The following is a 9,750-nucleotide window of genomic DNA, read 5'->3' as shown; positions in this document are numbered from 1 at the left end:
TTTTTTTTTTTTTTTTTTTTTTTTCTATTAGGAAACCAAAGTGAGAATTTTTTCTAAGAGATCAAATAGAATAGCACATCTGAAAGAATAAAACATTCAGTAATTGCTTCTCCATTACTTTATTCTAGACCGTCTGCCTTTTTATTTCCTAGGTGGTCAAGTTATTTTCTCTTCTTTTTCTTTCATTTRTTCTACTCCTGCTCCTTGATTCTCTTCTGCTTTATTTTCCTTGCATTTTTATTTTTTTTCTGTTTTCTCCTACATTTCTTAGTGAAAATTCCATCTCCCTGCTTAAAGTGCTCCTTCATGCGAGCTCTTCATTTGTTTCCACCCTCATCTTCTCTTTCCATGACCTATCATGCTGAAGGCAACCAGACCGCACAAGATGCAACACTTTATTATTTATTTATTTATTTATTGCTGATCTCACAAGTAAAAGACTTGACATATTAATAAAGTCCACTGTGCAGAAAAAAAAAAAAGCTCTTAACCCTTGTTATACCTCACGGAAAAAGTCTGCACTAAAGTAAAATACTTCAGAGAGTCGTAATGGAGTGGAATAGCATGACAAGTGCTAGTTCAGTAGTGGTGCTGAGCCTTTCTTGAGAACAAAATGCCTTCAGTAAGATCCTGAGTAGCAACTTTTAAGCTGGTCATTCACACAAACTTACTCTGCTAGTGAGAAGTTAGGCTGCTTCTGCTTTGGTCAGTGCTATCTAATGTGGTGAAACTGCCTTTTCTGAAGCTGAATGTGAGATAGTCCCTCCTGTGTGTCACTATCTCAGCACAAAACAGGAGAAACAGAAAATATTCTCTGGYTTAAGTGGTAGAGCTACTTTTGCTACTGATATCTCTGATTGAAGCAACATTCTAATATCTGTGGGGGAAGAAGGATTTGAAGATTCCTGCAGCACTGCTGTGAGCTTTGCCTTAGCCACTGCCACAGCTTACGTCTTTGGAAGCAGACAGCTCTTAAAGAATGACTCTCGACATCACACTGGGGAGTTTATGTCCTCACTATACACCTGATAGCTTATCTGCATGCTAACTCCACTGCCAATGAACTTTATTCTATCACAGAACTGAGGTTTGCCCCTGGCTGTTTCTTACTCCTTTGAGGACGGAAAATGCATGAGCTTGTGTTCCTGAGCAGTAATGATTTTCAAATACTTCTATTCAGCCCACATATAAGAAGTTAAAAATCCTATATAACTGTTTGCAAGTACCTGGAGACTTATGSGTTTATGCCAGTTATTAAAACCAAATGCATAATTGCTATTCTTGTGGGATATAGTCACAGAGTAGGAGTCTTTTAAAATGGGCACAGAAGCCAACTGCATACATTGAGGGGATAAGATCCAGATCAAATTTAACAGCATATTGGCACTCAGTAGTGGCATGCAATAATTGAGGATTAAGATAAAAGTCGTGGTCTTTCATTATCTATAATTTACAGTTAAAAAAAAAAAAAATTGAGGCACTTCTTCAACTGCCATTATTGTGACAAGCATAAAATAATCTGTCAAAGTCACTGCAATGTGCCTGAAATTAACTCTTCATTTCACCTCAAATTCCTGCTTTTCTGAGTTGAGCATAAACAGCTCCTGCCATCATTCCAGTGAATTGATTTAAGAACCTTTGACATCCTTTACTGTATGGAGAGAGAACACCATATATTCAGTCACTTTGCTAACTTAAAAGAAAATTGACTACTTTGTACCTTAACTGCAACTWAGTGTTTGCCCAGGTTCTTGGTTTTGAAAAAACTTGTTTTTATTTTTTGTGTGTAGAATAGACACTACAGGTCAGAAACCTTTTCAACCTGGACTCACATTTTGGCTGTTGGAAGTGGGATTTTCAAAGGGAAATGTTCAAGGGAAGGTGTTCAGAAAAGGCACACAGATACATTAGGGTCTACCAGAAACCACCCTTTTTTCCATCCATCCATCCATCCATCCATCCATCCATCCATCCATCCATCCATCCATCCATCCATCCATCCATCCATCCATCCTATTCCTTATCTTCCTCATCTTCCATGTCTTCCCTTTCTTTAGTTTCTTCCTCCCTTTCTTTAATAATTTGAAAAAACTAAAATATACAGGGGAGTAAAAGTAGAACTTGGATGGACACAATCCATTTCATGTCTATCTTTGCTCAATTTTATTTATTTTCATGTAGGTGTCCTCATCTAGCGATGGGAGGGTCATGACTTTTAATCTCATTCAATCAACCAACTTGTAAATTGCTTCATTTTCTACTCTAAAGAGATTTGTTTTATTTTATTTTGTTTTATTTTTTACCTTTGGATTGCTTAAAGGTATAGGTTGGAACCAAAAGGGAGAAACGTACTTGTCATATCTTCCAAAGAATGGGAAATTAAAAATCTGCTGTCCTTGCATTCATGCAGTTAATAGATATTTCTTCTCTCTTAAAGAATTTTTTAGCCATTAAAAGTGATTTCAAAAATAAATATAAGAGATTTTGTCTATGTCGTATTGCAGGACATATTTTTGTTGAGTCTCCCCAGGTTATATTGTTAAAAGTAAATGTGGGAACCAAGGATAGTTCTGTCAGCTGCTGTGGGAAAAAAGAGAGGGGGAAAAAAAGGTGCTATAGAGAGTTCTGGGGAAGGAATGTTAATGAGGTGTTTTGATGTTTTGGAGCCACAGACTTTCAACTACAGTCATTCAATTTCTCTTTCTTCCCTTCCCTGGTGGCTTCTGGCATTGCTTAACATAGGGATACCCATCTGGCTCTRCACTCTTCTCTGTGGTACAGTTAATGTTGTTCTGCATGTACACCTTCTTTGTCTCAAAATCACTAGGGAGAAAGAATGCTAAAGCTATTATTTCTATKTCATTTAATACAATAGTCTTCACAGAATTTATTTGGCGAGCAATTATTGGCACTATACATCATTAGGTTCCAATCAGCCTCAATGCCCATTTTGCAAAACGTTATGTTGCCTTCCAATGTGACAAATCTAGATTAATCCCAAGAAGTATGCAGTTGGAATAAGCCGTGATGCAGTGTGAAATAAACAGTCAGATTCACCAGTCTCATTTCACATTCAAGACCTTTTCTTCTTTGTGTGTTTGTATAAGTGATGTTAACAGTTCATGAGACAGTGTAGATTTGAGCACAGGAGCAGCAAAACGGGCCTCTGAGAACCATGAACAGAAGCAGTAGTGCAATTTAATATTGGGGACTGGGATATTTGTTTTTGTTCAGTCTGCTGCTAGAACACATGTATTAAAATCTGCTATACATGAGATCGTAAAAGCGACACTCAATCTTTACCGGCCAAAGGAAATAGTAAAACTCTCACCTTTCCCTTTCTGCTTTCTTTGTTCTATCTCAGGCATGGTGAARCAAAGGCTGAGAACTTGGGATAGATGAAGAGAGACCATTTCCATGTTTTCTTCTTCAGATGTGTTCTCAAGGGACCTCCTTGGCAAGTCTGAGCAGGAGATGACACTTGCACAGCAGGACATCATCAGTTAATCCAGTGTTGAGGTTTACCCACTCCCCCAACAGAAGCTGAAACTCCTGCAGTTCCCTCCTGGTGCTTCTTCGGCAGGGTATCTATTACATTATTCTTTGTGGTTTCAAAATCCAGACTTTGACTCCTATTACTTTGCTGTTTATCAATTAGATTTTTTTCTTTTACCATGGGAATATTCAATAATTATTTTTTCCTCTACTTGTTTGCACATCTGGGTAATCACCATAGCAACTGATGTATGCCAGGTGTCTGCTCCAAAAGAGCTCCATCCTCTCAGTCTCTCTTACTAAATTCATTACATTAATTGCCAAGCAGATATTAAATCAAACCCAGGAGTGAATAAAAGATTAAAATTGTATAGTCCTTATTGCAAACACTGTAAGCATTTTCTGGATAATATAAAGTAGATAGCAAATATTGAAATCACCTCAGTGCAATTTTAACTGCGAAGGGGCCAGACTTGTACTTTGGAAAAAAGTTCTACTGGCCTTACTTTCTTAATAGATCGTTTTCACTTCTGTGAACTATTTTTATTTTATTTTTAAATATCCTAAACTAACATTAAGATTGCACAGTTAAGAATTGAAATGTCAGACAAATAAAGTAAAAAGCATTTAAAATTTAATTAATCACAGAATAGTTTGAGTTGSAAGGGACCCAGAAGAACCAAATTCATCTCTTAATTGAATGGCCCAKAGGGGATTGAACCTGCGACCTTGGYGTTATTARCACCATGTTCTTACAAACTGAGCTACTCTTATGTTTTTGCATGCAAATTATGTGATCGTATAAAAATTAATGTTAACCATATAATTGTATATCTTTATTCTTTTTAGTCCAAGCTTCTATAGGGACAGCATTTATTTTTGCGTTTATGTCTGTATGTACAAACTAATTAAAKATAGTATTAAGATTCTGATGAATTWTATTCATCCTAGRTTTTAGTCAGCACTTTTCATACATTTATTAGAAAATCTCTTTTTATTCTTTATCTATTGTTTCTTTATTAATGTGCTAATAATTTTATTTTCAGTTAACATCAGTTTGCCACAAATGTAACTCAAACACTTCAGCTAGAACTCATGATTTTTTTTTTTCACTTTCTTGTTGACCAATATCAAGCTCTTGAAAAAGTTTCTCTTTTGAACATGCCATTTCTCRCCCTCAAACACAGTATTTATTGTTTGATTCACTAAGCAAAATAATTTTATGAAGCAACAGGATTGTGTGTTGCAGGTAATAATACACATAGCAAATTAAAATCAATTGTTTCTGCATGTCAGGAATATAGCTTTGCATTTTTAACATTCTCATTTGTAGCTGTTATTTCTAATAATAATTTCCTATTATAAACACATYATAATAAATTATAATGCATTTATGCATTCTGCCACTCTCAGATTGCATCTGAATCATGGGTTGGGTACATACCACAGTCCACTCTGGTCACTGTGGACGTTCGGTCATTCAGAGCAGGGTRTTGACTGTAACTCCCTGACTGTGTACTCAGCAGTATAATTTTGGAGGTTGTGGGAGGGTGATGCAAAGGTGGATGTTTGCTCTGTAGAAACCAGACAAAATTTGAGTTTCCTGGATTTAGGAACYTGGATGTTTTGAAATTACTCACAAGATTACTTGATAAAAGATATTGACATTGATAAATAATGAGTAACCAGTGAGGTGAACAACAAAATATACTTCTGCAGGCTCCTGACCTCAGTGAATCTTTCTTTTTCAGCAAATAGGTTGATACGTATAGTGGGTATTGTAGTACCTTTAAAACTTCCAAATTTGGAACATTTAGTGTCATGGTTACCAATGTTAAAAGTGTTCTGCTGTGGACCTGAATTTCCTAAATATATATTCTTGATACCCAAAGAAAAGACACTGATTGTGTAAAACAACTTTTCATTAAAAATGTCAACAAATATACATGCTGGACTCAATGAGAAATTCACTTCTTAGGTCTGTATTGAACAGCTCTGAAGAATTATTTTATAAAGGGGTAAAATTCATGTATGCTTTCTGAAAGCCTTCAACATGAACTAATTGCCAAGTCATAGATATTTCAATTCAGGTGAACACTGTAGAAGCTTAAATGCTGTAAATTCGGGCTGGTGTTGGAAAGCATCACGATGCATTAACAATAGCAGATCTCATAAAGGCTCCCATAGGTAATCAAATGTTCACAATACACAAGGATAGAAAGAAAACAGCAGTGATTACATTGGAAAATGAGGCTGATAGTGATTCAGCATTTCTGATTAAAATGAAAAATAATCTTTGTCCCTTTATCGCAAAAAATGTCATTTTGTTTTACAGTATTCAAAAATGTCTCAAATACCATTGCAAAAACTTTACATTTTAAATTATTCCTATAGGTATATACTGCACAAATGTCAAGCCTTTTTAGCTTTTTATCATGCAAATTTTAAGACTGGAGTACACTCCCTTAAACATATAGGAAGATAGTAAATGCATAATTATTAAACTGTATTCTTCATTTTAAGTAGATATTTGTTCATCAACAAGAGTTTAGTTTATACTTACAAAGAAGTGSTAGTAATATCTCCTGTGACATTTCATGAGATTTCGTAGGAATACATAATCACATTTCAAGTCTGAAGCTATTCATAATCTTTGGGCTTATTAAATTGTTGCTAAGTATTTTTTAGCATGTTTAGTTAATGGAATTCCTTGTCTCTCTGCCTTACCCCTTCATGCCTCTGTATCTCCCTATCTCTACTTGCTTCTTTCTCTTTTCCTTTTTCTTTCCCCTCTCATATCCTGCCCAGTGAACTTTCTTGCACAATTACACTTTGAGAGCACATATACAAGGTGACTTTSCAAAAGAGTAATGCAATTTGATAGATGATCATAAATGAAATTGAAAGGCTTTTTCTGATGATCCCCTGCTCCTTTAATAAAAATTAATGTAACATGTTACTCTAGATGTATAAAACTGGAAACAGCGGCAGCAAACTGGTGCTATTACCCTCAGTACATATTACAGAAAATTAAAATCTTGTTTTGATTGTCATGTAATATGATTGTTTAAATGGTTCTTGTATTTTTCTTTGCTTTGTAGAAAAAGTATCTTATTGTCCAAGGGGTCATTTAATTTTATTATTTGCATCCCATGACTTATCCTTCTTTCCTATCTTTGGAATACTTTCAGGACTGAATTTTCTCTCTGATAATTTCAAGTTTATCATTTAAGAGAGATACAGTTTTGTCCCAAATACATATTTTACAATATCTTGCCATTTTGTCACTATCAGATATTTGTATGGCACCATGAGCATGGAGAACGTTTGTCATTCTAAAGAAATCATAGGCCATTTTGTTTGGGATTTTTAAGACATGGTTAGAAAACTACTTGTCATGTCATAGATAAGCAAATCTATTTCCGAGTAAAATAACTTCAATTCTTATTTTTTGACAAAGTATACTCATGTTTGTCGAGAATCAATGTTACTCCTCATTTACTGCAGCATAGAAGTATGATATGGGTAGATATCACACAATAGCTGTAATATTCCATTCTTGATTTCCATCCTTATTTCCATTTCCATACAGACTTACTTTCAGTGACCTCAATAGTACATCCATTAGGGTAGAATTATTAATGGGTTTCCCCACAATATTTCCATGAGTTAAGGATACTCTTACAAGAGTACTCTTACCTGAAGTACATAAGACTGTGATCTAAGATCAACCATGGGATTTTTGCTGTTGAAAATTAAACCCAAGCATGTTTTTCTTGTAAACAGTTTTTACTTTTCAGTTAATTTCTGATGCTACCTCAAGATCTTTTAAGTCAGTAAAACATCTGTCTTTGAAAACTGCAACCAYACATTGATTGTTTTAAACCTTTTAAAATTAGTGCATCAAATGAAAAATTTGCTTTCATTTAGTCTAACGATAAACAGGTAGATTTTTGAGAATCAGTTTTAGTAGTCAAAAGGGTTAAGATTTCCTTCACTCCACTGCCTCCTACCAACATCAGAGAAACACTTTTATCTCACTTCAGTGCAATGAGCACTTGGCCACAACATAAGTTAGTTTAAATTAAGGGGAATGCCTGATCATAGTCCTTGGTTTTGGCAGCATTTCTGGGACAGGGAAGTAAACTGACTGAATTTGAAGAGCCATTGTCCATAAAAAATGGTTCCAGCAAACAGCAATTTAATGAATTTGTGGGTTTGGTCCAGAAACTCAAGAATTCCTGTAATAAGCAAAGCCCTATATCCATGTCACTACCACAAAGGAGCAGCTAGAAACAAATAATGACACAGAGATGCCCCTATTTGTATGTACATTGCTGTTCAACGTTAGGCCTCTGTCGAGGGAGGRATGGGAGATTGTGAAAAGGAATGAATTAATCATTACTCTGTGATTTTTGGTTCTTTGCAGAGACACAATTRCTGGTCTAAAACATCCTCTATAATTCATCTTTGTCGAGTCCCATTTGTTCTTTCTTTGTCACCTTTACCGGTGTTCACCATATAAGCTCCAAAATGGTTAACRTAAGAAAGAGTGAAAGAATGAAAATTTTGACACTAGAACTTGCCCTGGAAACGGAAACTCAAGGGTAAGGATGGCTCAGATCTGTGATGTGCCTACATCTATAGTGTTGCTACTTTTCATTGCAATGTCAAAAGAGCTTTTCCTTGGGCTTTGCCCAGGATGGGTGATGAAAGAAGACTGCTTTWTCTTTTTGTGTTAACACTAAAGCTGGACAGTATTGCCCCTTATGTGCAGCATAGGCCATGCATAAAATAATCTAATGCACTATAAATTTCCTAGATGAAATTTAAAGCATAAGGAAGTGTTCAATAAAATTTTAATGACTTTCTAAGCATTAAGCAGACTCAGAATAGACCTCAAAATTCACCCTAGCTGTTTTCTTCACATGCAGCAGTGGAAAGAAGAAATCCTTTACTTTTTGGATTTCATTTTTTATATCGTTGCATAAGTGAAGGATTCCTGTACAGGATCTGTTATGAGACTATGCAAAAGTAATTATTACCTTTCTGAAGAAAAATATTAATATCCCAAGAAGCWGCTATTTTGTAAAACCTATCATGTAACGTCTAACAAATAGCCTTGAGGGACTTCATAATTACTGACAGGGATATTAGAACTGACAGATTTCAGGTGTATGCTACAGAATAAAAAGGAAATATAGTAGGCTTGGTTAACAGTTTCTCACTTATATTTACACATTTGACAAATCCAGCAACTACTGTCTTACAAGAAAAATCTGTTTCTGCTGCCTTTCAAATGAAGATGGATGGTTCAAACTATTTTGYTTTCCCTACTAACAGGAGGGTACCTGATGTCCTGCAGAGACAGACTTGTAAATCTTATAAAGCTATTCCTTAAGAGGTTTCCAATGCATTTGTTGACATACGTTTCTAACTAATAGTTGAGATAATGTTAAAGTGAAGCAATCTAACATTTTGTGTATAATTTTTATGGCAATGAATGTGAACCATTTATTCTAGCCCGCACAATTTTCTTAAATTTCATGGGAACAAATTCATTACTTATGCAAAGCATATCAGGTTGAGTTATTTAATTTCTTAYGTGACTGTTAAAGCACTACTCCTGCCTGCTGCTTGTTTAAAAACACCGGGACAAGCAAACAACAAACACTAGATTATCCTGCCAGATGAACTTTACCTTCTTTGCACTGAATATTACACTGACCACTGGACTTTTGACTAATTCAGCCAGTTTTCAAAACACTTTATTTCATGATTTTTTACTTTCAACAACAATCATATTTTCGCCTGTCTCCACTATTTAGAGAGATGTCCCAGGGACTGACAGTCTATTATTGTAAACCAGTTATTTCCTTATTATTCCACAGGTGGTGGTCTGTCTATCCTGCATGTCTTCTTTCCCCTTTTTTTCATCAGCATTTGACATCTCAGTCAAAAATAACAAAATTTAACTGACTGCAGTAGCTGTATGACCAGTTGGCTGTAACTTTCTGTGAGCCACTCAGACATTTTTATTCCGTTTTCAGTTGCTTCTTTTCTGACTCAATATAACACTTTTTTATTTTCTAAGACATTTGTATTTTTTTCTGTTCTTTTGCATCGTTTGGTCCTTCTCATCATTTGTGTAAAAGGACCATCTTGTCAAGTACATGGATAATAAAGTTGGTCAAGGTAAACCAAATTTCGAAGGTAGGTAATTTATATCTTTGTGGTCATCAGATTAATAGGAAA

Source organism: Malurus melanocephalus, unplaced genomic scaffold, assembly GCF_030028575.1.
Source record: "Malurus melanocephalus ecotype Western Australia unplaced genomic scaffold, MMel_1.1 scaffold_154, whole genome shotgun sequence".
In the NCBI taxonomy this organism is placed as follows: domain Eukaryota; kingdom Metazoa; phylum Chordata; class Aves; order Passeriformes; family Maluridae; genus Malurus; species Malurus melanocephalus.
This window is presented reverse-complemented; position numbering follows the sequence as displayed.